Source organism: Squalius cephalus (assembly GCF_949319135.1).
Source record: "Squalius cephalus genome assembly, chromosome: 18".
In the NCBI taxonomy this organism is placed as follows: Eukaryota; Metazoa; Chordata; class Actinopteri; order Cypriniformes; family Leuciscidae; genus Squalius; species Squalius cephalus.
In genome coordinates this window covers 29,464,487-29,481,288 of record NC_137139.1, presented here as the reverse complement: position 1 = coordinate 29,481,288, position 16,802 = coordinate 29,464,487, and the positions used below count along the sequence as shown (strand labels likewise).

Below are 16,802 nucleotides of genomic sequence, written 5' to 3'. Positions count from 1 at the left end.
ACGATTAATCGCGATTAATCGCATCCAAAATAAAAGTTTGTTTTTACATAATACATGTGTGTGTACGGTGTATAATTATTTTCTATATATAAATACACACACGCATGTATATATTTAAGAAATATTTGCATGTATATACTGTGTATATATATTTATATTATATATAATTTATATTATATATAAATATTTTATATATAAATAACACATTTTCTTAAATATATATATGCATGTGTGTGTATTTATATATAGAAAATAATTATACTCTGTACACAGACATAAATGATGTAAACACAAACTTTTATTTTGGATGCGATTAATCGCGATTAATCGTTTGACAGCCCTACTTATATTTCTATTAAGCTTTGTTTTTATTTCAGTTTTAGTTTGAGTAATTTTAGTACTTCTACTCAAACTTGTTTTATTCCAACTAAGTTTATTTTTCCATCTAATATTTCTATTTTATCTTCCATTTCAATTACCGAAAACAATTTTGAATGGTTTTAGTCAAAGAGTGTTCACATACATTATTTACTTTGTGGCACAATTCAAAACGTTTAAGCTTATGCTTCCATTAAAGTGCCCCAATTAATGCTTTTTCAGAGATTTCCTTTCATGTAGTGTGTAATCTTGCTGTTTGTGAATGTAAAAGGTCTGCAAAGTTTCAAAGACGACAAATAAAGTGATAAAGTCTCCTAAAAGAAAGAATCGATTCTGAACTGCCGAAACGAGTCGTCAGTAATTTCTCTCTCACTTCCTGTTACAAAACTACATAACAAATTTGCATAATGCCAGCCTATGGTTTTATTGGCTGCTCGCGAACAACAACGTCTACTTAGACCCTCACTGTAGTTGTAGCTGAGACCGGAAGATATTGGTTTGTGTGTCGACATGTCGAGAAAGCGTTGTTTTCAGCACTGCAAATCCACTTTGCTGCACTTCCAAAGCATGAGGACTCAAATACGGTAAAACCGACGTCATCTTTACTGTTCATATCACTGTGTATCAAGTGCTGAGGAAGATCTGGATCTGAAATTCAGATTTGGTAATTGGTATATTGTTTCCGACATGACCTGTAAGTGGTAGACCAATCACAACAGACTGAGCCATCTGACCAATCACAGCAAAGGAGGCTCTCGGAAAGGAGGGGTTTAGAGAGACTGAATCTTCAAACAAATCGTTTTCAGACTCTTTGAGAAATGAGGTGATGTGCAATGTATATTATAAGAAAGTGTGTTTTTTGACTTTGGATGCATGCAAACCTGTTGTAGGAGACTCCAAAACAACATTAGGAACCTTTAAAATAGCATAATAGGGGCACTTTAAAAAAAAAAAAAAGTAAGAGAGAAAATCATTTGAAATCCTAAGTTTAGTTGTAGCAATGGAATAGTGAATAATGAATCGTTGGAAATGGAGGTCTCAACTTTCTACACCACAATGCTGTTATTTTACCTTTACAACATTTAACGCAAGCTGTATTTTTCTCCCCTTTCCCATCACTGTCGGGCCAACAGGTGCCAGACGGCCAAAGATATCCATCTTGTTATTCCTGCATTTGCATGGTCAACATCAAACGTTTCATTACCAGTGGATAAGCTCCTTTGGTACGAGTTGTACGGCAGCGTCTAAGCCAGAGAAAACATGTGGATGAAAGTGTTTAATTCACTTGCCGAGAAAAGTCGAACTGGAAAAGCACCTGAAACCACACCAGGGCAGAGCAGCAGAGGTGTGAGAGGGGGAAAACCCTCCAGTTTAGCAGCTGAGGTTTTGTCATGTTTTCTGTGGTCTCACAGCCACGTCATACCATCAACCTTTCATATACCATGGCCAATGTATTTGAGCCAAATTAAATAAAATAGTTTCTCTCAACACACTTGCATTAAATATGATGCTACTAACTTTTTTCAGCTGCCTGCTCTCATTTAGCTGTTCATTCATTCAGAAAAGTCTTATTGTAAATCTCAGTGCCAAGAGAATACGAATTCTTAAAAACAAACTGATCAGATTATATATTTAAAAATATATACATTTACCAATCAATTTAATGCCTCCTTGCTCAATAAAAGTATTCATTTCTTTCACAAAAAAAAAAAAAAAAAAAAAAAAATTGGTAGTGTATAACAATGTTTTGCTTAGCAATTAAATAACACAATATTAAAAATAAATCACACCAATGCAAATATAAAATGTTTTAACTGTGCTCTGATAACAATCCTTACATATGTGGACATAAAGATTTGGGTATGTTTTATATTATTATGCTTACTGTATTTACTCTAAGGGAAGTTGGACGCTTTGCAACTTTATACATCATACCGATCAAGCTCTAATCCTAACGCTTGTTCTGGAGAGAGTTTATCAACATTCGTTCTGTAATCACTATGCCATGATAACATTCCATCTGGGACTTGAATCCAACTCAGACACAAATTCCAAGACAGGACTGTAGGAATTACAAGCCAGAGGTGCCATTACTATGAACTGTCAAAAGTCAGTTTTCTCTTTCAGGTAATCTACTGCCAGTTTGAAGAGTCTTCTGGATAAGTTCATTGAGGTGGACATGTTTACAGCTAGCTACGTCAATAACAACACATCAGGTAACTCTATCGCCCACTTCAGTACAGGAGATATTTCTTAGCGCCACAGTAAAGCAACATTGCATGTTAAGTATGTACTATAGGGATGTGCACTTGCAAAGCCAAGCAAATCTATTCTTCGAATGCAATGCAAGTTGTTTTTGAATACATTAATGTAAAGATTTCTGAAGGATCAAGTGACACTGAATCCTAGAGTAATGGCAGCTTTACTATCACAGGAATAAATTAGATTAAGTTATTTTAAATTGCAATAATATTTCACAATATTACTGATTTTACTGTATTTTTGATCAAATAAATGCAGCCTTGGTGATCATAAGAGACTTCCTTAAAAAAACAAAAACCTTCCATGCATATTTGTATGTACTGTATATGTATATATGTTTAACCTGTATATCAAGATTCAACTCACTGTCAAAGACAACAGCCAGAACTTACACTCGATTTAACATAGGGGCTTAAGAACTGAATGTTGCTGTAGATGTTTTTCGTACCTCTCCCTACCCAAACATTATAATTTTCATTTTATTGTCATTCAAATTGAGAAAATTAGCAGACATCCAAGCCTTCAGGTCAGCGAGACCAACAAGAGATTATAAAGATTTCTTGGACTGTGGCCAAATATATCTGTAAATACATCTGTCATCCATGTAACAGTAAAAAGACAGACCATGTTTCAAATATTATGCCCAGGGCAGGGAAGCATATAAAGAGAATAACATAGGGCCAATAATTGAGCCTTGAGGGATCCCACCCATAAGTGGGGATGAACATGAGGAAAACCTCCACACACACACACACATACATATATACAGTACATACAGTTAGGGGTGTGCAATCTGACATTATCAAGTACAGTATATCCCTAACACACACCCAGAATGCATGCATACAATACGTGATGTAGTCTTGTAGATTAGACTAGTGCGGGTGCGCATTTAGAGTGCACACTTTCACTGCATGATTTAGTCTATATACTGTAAGAGTGCAGTTTTTCCCCAGATATCAGCATGATAACAAAATTTATACAAGTTCATACATGCATGCATACATGGTCGCCGTGATTTTGCCAAGTAAGATGTGCTCCTGGATCAAAATCTTTTGTAGATCCTGGAATGACATTCCTGTCCAGAAATATCCTATCATAACCCTACCCATAACTTAGCCCCAAAATCAGAGGGAAATGATAGCTGAATAAGAATAGCGTAGCCGTAGAAGCCCCTAACCCTTATCGAAAGCCTAAACTTGCCATTAACGGTAAACCTATCCCTCAGATCTGATTGGACGATTGGAATGTTGTTCCATGATCAACAAGGGTGGAGGAACATCTTCTTAGTGAAATCACATTCACCAAGAGGATATAGCTCAGGCTCCATGTTAACATGCCTCCCCTCTTCTTCATGCGTGCTTCCCTGTTACTGACAGTTCAGTAAATCATTACACAGGGTTTACAATGCTGCATGTGCACTACCTGCATAAACCTTATTACGACACCTTCAAAAACAAGACATTATTTCACGGTTGATCCTGACATATTAAGCAATATATATCGACAGGAAGTCAAAAGGCTAGTTTCATTTGAAGAGCTGTGAATGTAAACACACCCCACACACTGTCAAGATCTGACTCCTAGACTCGTCCGGTCAGCGAGAAACACTGAGGCGGGAGGCGCTCGAGTCAATATTTACTCCATCAGAAGGGACTGGGTCAAGGGTTGCCATGGAAGTGATTATTCGAATTCCAGAAGTGTCTGAGCAGATGAACGGGAAAACCAGGGTCTTTGTGAGAGGTGGAAGGATCACGGCAAACAGCCAACGATCAGATAAGAACTGGATTTTTAAAGCTGCTTTTCAGAACAGGATGATATTGTGTCGGTATTAACGTTCCCTTGAGTGATCACAACACGAATGAATCGGCCTGTCTACAGATAGTAGGTTTGCATAACCTCTGTGTAAAAATAAGTCCATGTACTCCACAAACATGGTGAAGTATGGGAAGTAAGGGATCAAATTCAGCCACTTTTTAATTACCACAATTAAATGTACGGATGAAAATATCATTCAGTACCAAAATGAAAATTCTGTAATCAATTTACTCACATGCCATTACAAACCTCCAAGACTATCCTTTTTCAGTGAAATTTAAAAGAGGTATGTGTATGAAATGTATAAAATGTGTATGAAAGTCAATGTTGTGTGGAGTGAACCCCCAGTGTTCAAAATATATTCTTTTGTGATCTGCAGAAGTAAGAAAGCCATACCAATTTTCATCAGCTCAACGGTGAGTAAATAACACAAATTGTATTTTTTAAGTTCTTTGAAAACTTTAATCTTATAAACACTCATTTTATAACACTGTTAAATGTAATCTTTAGCTAATCTTAAAAGGAATATCCATTTTTCATACTGTACATTATAATGCTGTGATGGCCAAATCAGTGTTGTTATTGTTAACTGAAACTAAAACACTTAACAATAATTCTGTAAATTGAAATAAAGCTGACAGAAATTAAACCATAAATATTATATATTATAAATGTTGCCTAGGCAACTAACTGAGATAAAATAACTACTAAAATGACTAAAACTGAAATAAAAACAAATTATATATACTATATTATATTGAATAAAAAAAAACTAATTAAAAATGGCAAAATCACATAATAAAATGGCTAAAAATTAAATAAAAAAATATATTATAATATATTATTTAAAATAAAAGTGGCCAACTTCGGTCACTGAAAAATAGAATTATCTGCTTAGCAGTATCGGACAGAATTTTTATATCTTGCATCCCCTAATAAAATGCCTTAAAATAACTAGATTTTTTATTTATTTTTCATTACTAAAGAAAGCATAAGTGGCCCTTGCTGCTACTCACCATAGTAATGACTGTTTTCATACAGGTTTCCTAAACCTGTATCATCTTATCAATGTACACTTAGTTCACACTGTCCACATTACACTGGGACATGGCAAAGTATTTAAACAAAGGCAAAAAAGGACATGCTTCAAAAGCATGCACCTATTTCTAAAACCCTATCATCACCCGTTAATCGGCTGCCAACACACATGAAATCATTTAAAGCTGAGCGGAAGAAATCTGGGCCACTCACTGTGAGGAGCGGAAGCGTGTGTGTAATCAGCCACGTGCGTCAGATCAAGCATGAGGCTTATATTTTACATACTGAAGCCAGCGCGCCGACAGCATGCATTAATACATTTGCAAGTAAATGAATCAGAGTTTCTGTCGCTCACTTCCTTACGGTCCCTCCCTAAACCTAAAGCCGTGAAACAACTCTCCGCATAGAGGAATCACCCTGTATTAAATCCATATGCGATGGAGTTTGTCCGGTATTCTAACACCACATTATAGCTTCTGAATCAGCTTTACATGCAAGTGCAATCTTAAAAATTACAGATTAGAAATCAAAACTATTTGCAAAGCTAAATTCATGTGTGTTATGGTCATTTTATTTTCTACAACAGATGCAATGAAGCCATACATCATCAGTAGACCAAAATCAAAGCAACAACATTTTTTAATGCCATCGTTTTATGCACATTTGATGCAGGCAAACACCGTAGAATTTTGTTTCTGGTTTACAATGCGATCATTTGTCACCTGCTACCAGCCTGGTTTATTTAAATCTCAAATGGCATATGTGGAATAAAGAAACTGGGTGTGCCTCTTATTTTCTTCTGATGAACTTGGCAACCTTTGCATTCACAAACCTTTTATTTGAAGAAGAAAAAAAAAAAAGATGTTATTTCACTGATCTGGTTTGAATACAGTTGAATAACATGTATTTCAATGGCTAAAAGCTATGTTTCCCTGATCAAATTAAGGGTTAAAAAGGAAAACATTGCACGGAGGTAAATCCAATAATCCAGGAAAAACATTTTCATGTTAATTCCCAGAATGTCCACGGGCTGTAATCTCTCTGACCAGTGAAAGGATCATTAGATCACTGCATTACTAGCCAAAGCATTATTATTACTGGGCAGTATGAAAGTAAACAGCGGGACAAAGATAGATATTTGCTATCGGTGGGCAGGGCTGCTTTACATCATTTCTGAGAATTAAGGAAAAACAGAGTAATCTGAGAAAAAAATAAATAAATCACAGTGGGACATGTCCTATAAGTTATAGTATTATAATAGTCATTTTTGTATAGAAAAGCATGGATTTCTGTTTCTATTTTTACTTATACTGAGTATTATAACTTATTTTTCCCATAAACATTTTTTTCAAGACTGAGCCAAGAACCAAACCAACAGAATTTATATACATACATACACATACATATATACACATACATACATATACATATACACACACATACATATATATATATATATATATATATATTAGGGCTGTCAAACGATTAATCGCGATTAATCGCATCCAAAATAAAAGTTTGTTTTTACATAATATATGTGTGTGTGCGGTGTATAATTATTTTCTATATATAAATACACACACATGCATGTATATATTTAAGAAATATTTGCATGTATATACTGTGTATATATATTTATATTATATATAATTTATATTATATATAAATATTTTATATATAAATAACACATTTTTCTTAAATATATATGCATGTGTGTGTATTTATATATAGTAAATAATTATACTCCATACACACACATATATTATGTAAACACAAACTTTTATTTTGGATGCGATTAAGTTAGTATATTCTTTTGTGATTCTCTGATTGTTGGAGATTTCTAGTAGTTTTTCAGCAGGAATTCTTCTGTTAAGAAGTACTCTGAAATAATGCAAACTGATGGCGTCAACAAAAACAAGTTTTTGTTAAAAATTAATTCCCCTATGGAGAAAATGAACAGGATTTTTACTTCTGGAGCCCGGATGCTGATCTTTGCAAACAACTTTTCAAACAGGTTTCCCAAACAGACCTGTCCTGAACTCACACTATTGGTTAAGACAAAAGCTGAATCGTAAAAACCACTCAAACAATATGAAATATACAGAATTACTTTTTCATCTTTTGCACATTAAAAAGAAAGCATTTTAACAACAGCAACAACATTTGAACAGATCATGGAAACTTGAACGAATGGAATCTCTCATATTGCACATGTTTGTATTAGATAAGACATTGCTCAGGGCTGACACTCTGCGTTCTGGAATGTAAATACAGTAGTTGCATTTATATTTTCTAATAGAGGGTGAAAAGTGCACATCTCTAGAGTCTGGAACTCATGAGGAGCTGCAGGCAAATTCAGAAAATGTCATCCTGATTTAGCTAAGGGCAATCTACATTAGATCATCCACTTTAAACTGCAACATTCACTACACTGAATTTAACCTGGTATGCAAATTACAACGTGTCTCGATGAGCTGACTCTAATCAAAAGGCAGGTACATGGTGTTTCCGAACATTTTAATGTCCTGCATATCTAGTAAATCTGTGCAGCATTATTGCTGCTTTGCATGAAAGGTGTGGCAGGATTACACATCACAAAGGCACATTGCATGAATAAACAGGGCTTTACCAGCATAGATTCCTCTGCGATTGTATTTGTTACGCCGCAATAGGTCATGCATTTTCAAGGTTTCAGTTTAAAACAAGCAGCAAACATGAACTATGGAGGCTAACAACTACCTTGCAGATGATTCATGCCTACCAAACTTATCACTCACTGTCCAGCTGTCTTGTTACTAGATGACACGAAAGCACAGTGGAATTCATGCTAAAAAGTAAGAAGCCTGTGTAAAAATAAAACTTGCTTCATAACAAAACCATTTTCTTGGCTACAGAGAGCTCACGAAGAGGTGTTAGTATGTGTGCACAGTGTAAACATATCACATTCTCTAAACTCTGAGCCAAAATATCTTGAGGAGAACTGCAGGCCATCTTAAACTTCATGATAAAGCTCAGTTCTTGAGGGAATCTCACGAAACCGGTCAAGAAGTGTCCTGAAGCAAAAACTGAAACCTTAAAAAAAAGTTTTTGTTACACTAAAGGAATAGTTCACCCAAAAACTTTTTGTTCCAAACCTGTATGAGTTTCTTTCTTCTGTTGAAAACAAAATAAGATATTTTAAAGAAGGTTGGTATCAAACAGTTGATGGACCCCATTGACTTCCATAGGAACAAAATATTATGTCAGTGGCTAGTGTCAACTGTCTGGTTACCAATACTCTTCAAAATATCTTATTTTGTGTTCAAATGAAGAAAGAAACTCATACAGGTTTGGAACAACTTTAGGGTGAGTAAATGACGACTTTTCATTTTTGGGTGAACTATCCCTTTAAAGAAATGCAAAAAAAAAAAAAAAAAAAAAAAAAAAACGTCTGGAAAAAATTTATTTTTATTACATTTAACTTGATGTACTAAAATAACAAAGTTAAATAAAAAAAAAAAATTGGGAAATTTTTTTTTTCCAAATATATATAAAAAAATACAATAATATCTCATACATTTTTTTTTAACTAAACTAATTAAATAATTAACAAAAGTTTCCATCTTCTTAAAACACTTCTTATTTCCACCACAAACACAACTACAGAGATTTTTGTCAAATCAGATTCTCTCTAAATTGAAATCTGCAAACCTACTGACTATTTATTTTAAAAAAAAAGGATAAGCAATTTGGATATGTCCTGTCAAAACTTTCTATTTCAGCAGTCAACACAGGACAGAGAACTTACCAAGAGAATATTTTCTGAACTTGAAAATTTCATAACAATTTCTGACATTTTCATAAACATTAAACACGGTCGCATTTCAGTAATGAGAATTTATGCAACAAAATTATATATATTTTAATTTGCTTAATTGTCATGAAAATACAGTAAAAACAGGCCCTATTTAATTAAAGCAAAATATTTATTTATTTTCAAGGTTAAACCTGGAGACAGATGAATTAAAATGACCTGTGAGCCCTGAAAAGCAACAAATATGAATCGGCAACCGAACAAACATTGTGTCATATGGCTGAAATACACACCAATACCTGTAATTAATAAAGCAGGGCTTTTGCATTTGCATTCAGCGTTCTTGATCCTAGCAATGCCAGTGAGTCACACTCCTACAGTCTCCTGCTGTCATCTGTAAACAATCATACGAGCACGCTTCTTTCCTGCATCTAAATATGGCCATGGTGTGTGTTGCAAGGGAACAGAGATCTGCGGTCAGGAGCATTAGAGAGAAACAAGGGCGGCTGGGGGGATGTGTGTGTGAGAGATACTGTGAGAGAGTGGAAGAGATCCTTTGGGGTTTATCTTTCCCCTGAAGATTTCCTTCACGAAAAAAGAAAGACGCATCCATTTCTTTCACAGCCAACATGTGGACAAAGCTATACTTTCAAAAATTACAGATTTCTTCGGCTCTATCGCCCTATCTCGCGTTTTCTCTTTTTCTGCGGTGAAGCCCCCTGGAGAAGATACCACAGCCGAAGAGAACGAGCTTGCAGATTAAAAATGGAGCATCACATTTATCCGGCGGCACATTATGAGAGATAAGCGTTACCTCTAAGTCTAAGCCCTTCTAAGGAAGAGGGACTCTTTGATGTGGAACTCGTAGATGACCCTCTTTGCATCTTTCTGTTCAGGCAATTTTGTCAAGAAGGAAGCATTTCATGAAAATCGTCATTGATTTATAGTCAATAGCTTCTGATTTGCTTGAATTCCCAATGATTCAGTGCTCCAATTTTCCTGTGCAAGATGTGAGTGTGAAAGGGTTAAAGAAATGGGTCATTTTGCATACAACTACTGTACTTACAAAGCCCATACAAAATATGCACATTTTCTGCTGAGATTGTGGAGGGAATCTTTTTTTTTTTCTCTTTAAAGTTTGTTCTCTTTACACGTGAGAACAAACCTCAGTTCTTGCTGAAGCTCAACCGTGCCGCGTAACACGAGAATGAACCTCATTGGTTCTTGCTGAAGCTCAAACGTGCCGCGTAACACGAGAATGAACCTCATTGGTTCTTGCCGAAGCTCAAACATGCTGCGTAACATGAGAATGAACCTCATTGGTTCTCGCTGAAGCTCAAACATGCTGAGTAACATGAGAATGAACCTCATTGGTTCTCGCTGAAGCTCAAACATGCTGAGTAACATGAGAATGAACCTCATTGGTTCTCGCTGAAGCTCAAACATGCTGAGTAACATGAGAATGAACCTCATTGGTTCTTGCTGAAGCTCAAACGTGCCGCGTAACACGAGAATGAACCTCATTGGTTCTTGTTGAAGCTCAAACATGCTGAGTAACATGAGAATGAACCTCATTGGTTCTTGCTGAAGCTCAAACGTGCCGCGTAACACGAGAATGAACCTCATTGGTTCTTGTTGAAGCTCAAACATGCTGAGTAACATGAGAATGAACCTCATTGGTTCTTGCTGAAGCTCAAACATGCTGATTAACATGAGAATGGTTCTTGGTTCTTGCTGAAGCTCAAACGTGCCGCGTAACACGAGAATGAACCTCATTGGTTCTCGCTGAAGCTCAAACATGCTGATTAACATGAGAATGAACCTCATTGGTTCTTGCTGAAGCTCAAACGTGCTGCGTAACACGAGAATGAACCTCATTGGTTCTTGCTGAAGCTCAAACGTGCTGCGTATCACGACAATTAACCTCAGTGTTTCTCGCACGTCAAGCGAACATGCTTAAGCTTCCTTTTATCATATCTGATGTTTGAGTTGATCAATGTGAATAAAAGCCTTAATTGCATCTGTTCATCATATAAGCGATAGTGTCTTTTCAGAACATTTGGACTAAATCATTAAATTCATATGAATTAGTTTTGCAATCTCTTTATGAACTTTTTGAAGCGTCAAAGTGGTAGTTACGTTGATGAACAGAAATCGTTCAGATTTCATTGAAAAGATCTTCATTTGTGTTCAGAAGATGAACGAAAGTCTTACGGGTTTAGAACGACATGAGGGAGAGTAATTAATAATGAAAGAATGTTTATTTTTGGGTGAACCATTCCTTTAAGGGACTTCTTTCAAAAACTGTAGTGTATGTTCACCATATCGGCTGATCACTCATCTCTGTAGTAGTTCAGGAATGCAGGCCGCGTGAAGAAACGAGTCCTGACTTCTCTCCATCTCTCACACACACCCAGGTTGAAGTCACAGAGATGAGGCCATAAGGCACACATTCCATGCTTGTCATCAGTCTCCTCCGCCTTCCTTTGAGTTAGGAATGTCTTCTCAAATTGGCAAGCAAGAATGTGCTTTACAATATGAGTGTGTAAAGCCAAATGTCTCAAGAACCAGAAATCCACCTTATTCACAACGTGGAAGTAAGCTATTTTCTGTGAATGTGCGAGATTCATTAGCCAAGGTCAATGACTTGAAGAATAACGAAGTAAAAGGCAAAACTATTTGCGCTACAATAATGCGATAAATACCAGTTCGCAATATCAAGTAGCGTAACTGACTGTTTTTGTACAGCTAAAATAACTGAAATTCCAGTCCAGAGATACGATAGCACATAGCGGATCATATGTACGAGTCGGCGCAGGCAGAAAAGTATCAGACCCATTTGAACTCTACACAGAATGCTGTATTTTAAAGCAATATGGAGGAGATTAAGAGGAGAAATGGTTAGAGATTAGGAAACTAAACTAAACGCTATTGGCTATTTTTAAAAAAGGGGAGGAGCTGTTTGATATGTCCCGCACTGTCTTACTGTTTCAGTGGAAAATACATTGAATAATGCTGCACATTTCAAGGCATTCAGTGGGCCTTTAAAATAATTCACCACAGCAATGCTTGCCACAGAATGTTGTTGATTCAGTTCAGTTGAAAAGTTCAAAACAGTGGCGTCATCATCCATCTCAGTTCAGTTCTCATCCGATAAAAAATATTGCTGAATATTAAGTGTCCCCAACTAGTCAAAGCAAGAGGCAACAGTGGCAAGAACCCAAACGCCATTGGTGACAGAACCTTGAACTGAATTGAGCTAAATAATGAAACTATTATCTTATGTAGAACTGCTTTAAAGCTGCTGAAATTTAATTTGTTTCATAAATGATGAACTTTACAACTTTAACAATGTTATTTTTTTATTAATGTGAAGCTGCTTTGAAACAATCTGTATTTATTAAATCGCTATAAAGATGCTTTCGGCACTGTCCTTCTGTGGTTGGGTCTATATCTGCCTCTTCATGTCTTCAGTGATTTTGCAGCTCTAGTCACATTCTGCAAGCAAGTCAGGGCACGACCCGATGGTACAGCGAACACTCAGAATCAGCTGATTCCTCATCACTTGGGAAAAAAAGACTGGGTTCCACATTCTGTCACCTTTGAACTTCCTCTGGAAATAAAGAGAGGAAATAGACACGACCAAAGAAAGAGCGTCTTCTCGTTCAGTGAAGGGGCGGAAGAAGCCACAAGCATGGTGATTCTTCCTTCGTGTGCAATAAAAAACAACAGCCAAGGATAAATCAGAGCGCCAATCAAATGCCCTGTAGATGACCCGTGATTCACCCAGCCATCAAACATAACAGCCTCCGACCCTCCACATTTACATAACAGACTTCAGAAGAGCGACCAAACGGCGAAGTGATTTCCATTACAGCTCACACTACTGTTTAAATATTCAAATGGCACTGCCAGTCACCACCAAAAAAAAAAAAAAAAACTTCCTTGAAATGAAAATGCTTTTGCATTTAAAGGGGAATTCCACAGTGGTCTGCCGCACATGATTCTGAGAAGTTCGGGATTTTTAGGCTTTAGGTTTGTCTTTTAAATCAGGATGCCAAAAAGCATTTTCCTTAAGGACTGGGAGATAATGAGAAAACCTCTTTAATATTCATGCACAAATTAATATTAAGTAGACTGTGAACTGAGTGAACCTAGCACTAGCATTTTCCCTCGTGTCTTCTGAAATCCCACATGAAACAAAAACCTACTACAACTTCATCTCTACATAAAACATCCCCCAAGCGTACTCAGTTGTTCACATGCACAATTGAGACATGCACTATTTTTCCATGCTGAATGATGTGGGCGTATGAACGCAAGACAACAGACCTCACCAACCTCGCAGGGATCTTGAACAGGACGAATCAATGATTTTTAGTATTCCTGCCATAATACATATCACAAAGTTTGCCGTCACAAAATTCAATTTGCAACTTTTATAAAATCATTTCTTATAGTGATGCCAGTGTCCACAAAGATGTTACAGACTCAAATACAAAGCAAACAATTAACAGATTTTAGCAGCTTTGCAATGGATAATGGACAACTTTAAGAGGATGTTATGTAAAATAAATGTAATTTCACAAGAAGTTTCACCTGTTGCAATTACAGACCACTTCCTTTAAATAAATTGCAGATTTCTGGCTAAACATCCGAATTAAAGTTTTAATAAAGCAAGCAAGTAAAGGAAATAGTTTCTCAATGGATGCCAGGTTTGATTTGTAGCGAATGAAAACTAAGCTGTGAAGGATAGAAGTGCAGTGCGTTTAATAGGGTTTCAATGGTTTAGCCAACAAAACACTGTAAATACAGTGCTATGCATAAGTTTAGACACCCATGCTAAAGTTGACTAAAAAGAGGAATAAAAAATCATCTTTTGGAAATTGAACTTAATGCCTTAAATAAAAAAAATAGGAAAAATCCAACCTTTAAGGACACCAATTTTCTTTGTGAATGAATAATGTATCATAAATAAATAAATGTTCTTCCTTAAAATACAGGGTGCATAAGTGAGTACACCCCTATGTTAAATTCCCATAGAGGCAGGCAGATTTTTATTTTTAAAGGCCAGTTACTTCATGGATCCATGGATCCTTTGGAATTAAAATAGCCCCACATCATCACATAGCCTTCACCATACCTAGAGATTGGCATGGAGTACTTTCCATAAGATCATCTCTCAATGCAAATCAAACTAGCTTTTAGGCTAACTGAAATAAAACCATGCCAATCTCTAGGTATGGTGAAGGCTATGTGATGATGTGGGGCTATTTTAATTCCAAAGGCCAAGGGAACTTTATCAGGATGCATAGTATCCTGGATCCATGAAGTAACTGGCCTTTAAAAATAAAAATCTGCCTGCCTCTATGGGAATTTAACATAGGGGTGTCCAAACTTATGCACCCTGTACTTTAAGGAAGAACATTTATTTATTTACGATACATTATTTATTCATAAAGAAAATTGGTGTCCTTAAAGGTTGGATTTTTCCAATTTTTTTAAATTAAGGCATTAAGTTCAATTTCCAAAAGATGATTTTTTATTCCTCTTTTTAGTCAACTTTAGCATGGGTGTCTAAACTTATGCATAGCACTGTATGTTGTTCCAAAACAAAAAAAATTGAACTGGAATCTACAAACGTTTAATATGCTGTTCTAGAAGGAAATTCTGCAGATTTAAATATGGTAAAACATTGGTTTATATGGATAGATGTGTAGAACTGTGTGAACGCCATTCAAATGCTGCTCAACTTTATGCAAAGTTCTGCATGTGCAGATTGCATGTGGGTCTGGCCATAACCTTTGACCTTACAAAGACTGGAAATCTATCGCTCGTGTACTGTTTTTTTAATGACTTAAGCCATATCAAAATAAAGGCTTTTTAATTCTATCCTTCTCCTTATTTAAAGTTTGACTGAGTGCCTGGGACCTATTTTTTGTTTCTTTGGATTTTTTTCCCTACCCCAAGAGCACCTATCACGGACCTTTTAACTTTACCTGAGCGCCTGGTTGAACCTCTTACAGTTTACTGGAAATCTATCCTTCACATCCAGTTTTAAATCAAATTAAATAAATAAATATTTTTAACCTCACTACGGTCTATAATATTGGTTTCACTTAACAGATTGCAAGCAGCTAAAATGTCAAGCCATGACTCATTAGATAAGCTATTTTTGAGATACAAATCTTTCCCGGATAAAATCGGCTAACTGGAGAGAGAGAGAGAGAGAGAAAAAAAGGTAGAATTCTTCAGCTTTTAATAAACAGCATTTAGATATTATTTGGACGGGTGCACAAAGCGTGTTCAAACGGCCATATCAATGGCTGAGTGGCACTTCATAATCATACAGGCCTAGTTAATAATAAAAACCCCATCCATCCTTGTTTTCCTGTCACTAAACGGAAGGAGAGAACAGAGGGAGGATTGAAATGAGACGTGAAGCATCTGTGGCCTCGCTCGCAGGGTTGACAGGAAGTGGCCCTGAACTCTGTGGACACAGTAACGCTGTGTTCCCCTGATCGGACCACCACCACCACGTCCTCCATTCAAATGACATCAGATGTGGACAGATGAGTGAGAGTTCGGAGGGGTCATCCACTTCAAACTCTTTCCTGCGACCAAAAGCGGGTCTCTGACACACTGAGTGACAATAATTAATAAAGTCAAGTTATTGACTCTCATGAATTGATTAAAAGGATGTTTTTGCATTTACAAGACAAAGTATTGGTCATTCATCCCACAATCGACTAGTTTCGAGCTCAACGGCAGTCCAACGGCTAACGTTAAGCGTGTCGTGAGGTTGGCAAAACAGTTTTAGAGAAGCTCCAAATGAATCTCCTTAAAATGAGTCATTGCAGCCGTCAAAGCTTTGGAATAAATGCAAAACCTTCAGTGACAAATTTCAAGACAATTACTGTCAGAGGGAAAATAATTTAAAATGTTGGTCTATATATAAACATGCAAATGCTCTTGATGGAGTCTTAAGCTCCATCAATGGTCGCAGTGACTTCATATTCTGAACACTACACGAAGTTTGAAAGCATCTCAAAAGGGACAAAATCAAAAAGCAACCAATATTCTAACAGAAAAAGCAAAAAAAAAAAAATGTATTCGTGCAATGGTCCTTGAGAATTGGTAGGAGCCGATTAGACGCATAAGTGGGACAGAGCAACAGAACGTGGATAGGCAGCGACACACAACAACGGAAGTTAGCCGTCTGCTGCATTAAAAATTTAACGAGATCTGTGGGTGGCCACAGCAAATCTCGGCTGTATTCTCCAAACCCAGAGAGGCTGATAGCGTGACCATTAAAAATGCAAATTTAGCTGGCAATCACACAAAACTAGGCGCTTGTTAAATCACGTGTGAACGGCATCAGGGTCTATTGTATTTCATTTGAGTTTATACAGATAAAAGAGAAGGTGTATTTCCTGTAATGCTCATGCATCAGCAGATGTTTCTAAACAAAATGAATAAATAATTGAATTAATTATTTAAGAAATAATTAATT

The 16,802-nt window shown here is 36.3% G+C and overlaps 1 protein-coding gene across 2 annotated transcripts in view; it reads right to left on the bottom strand.

Moving 5' to 3' along the window:
* Window positions 1-16,802, bottom strand: part of src (v-src avian sarcoma (Schmidt-Ruppin A-2) viral oncogene homolog) — a 49,734-nt gene that overhangs the window by 27,440 nt on the left and 5,492 nt on the right. The window lies entirely within an intron of this gene.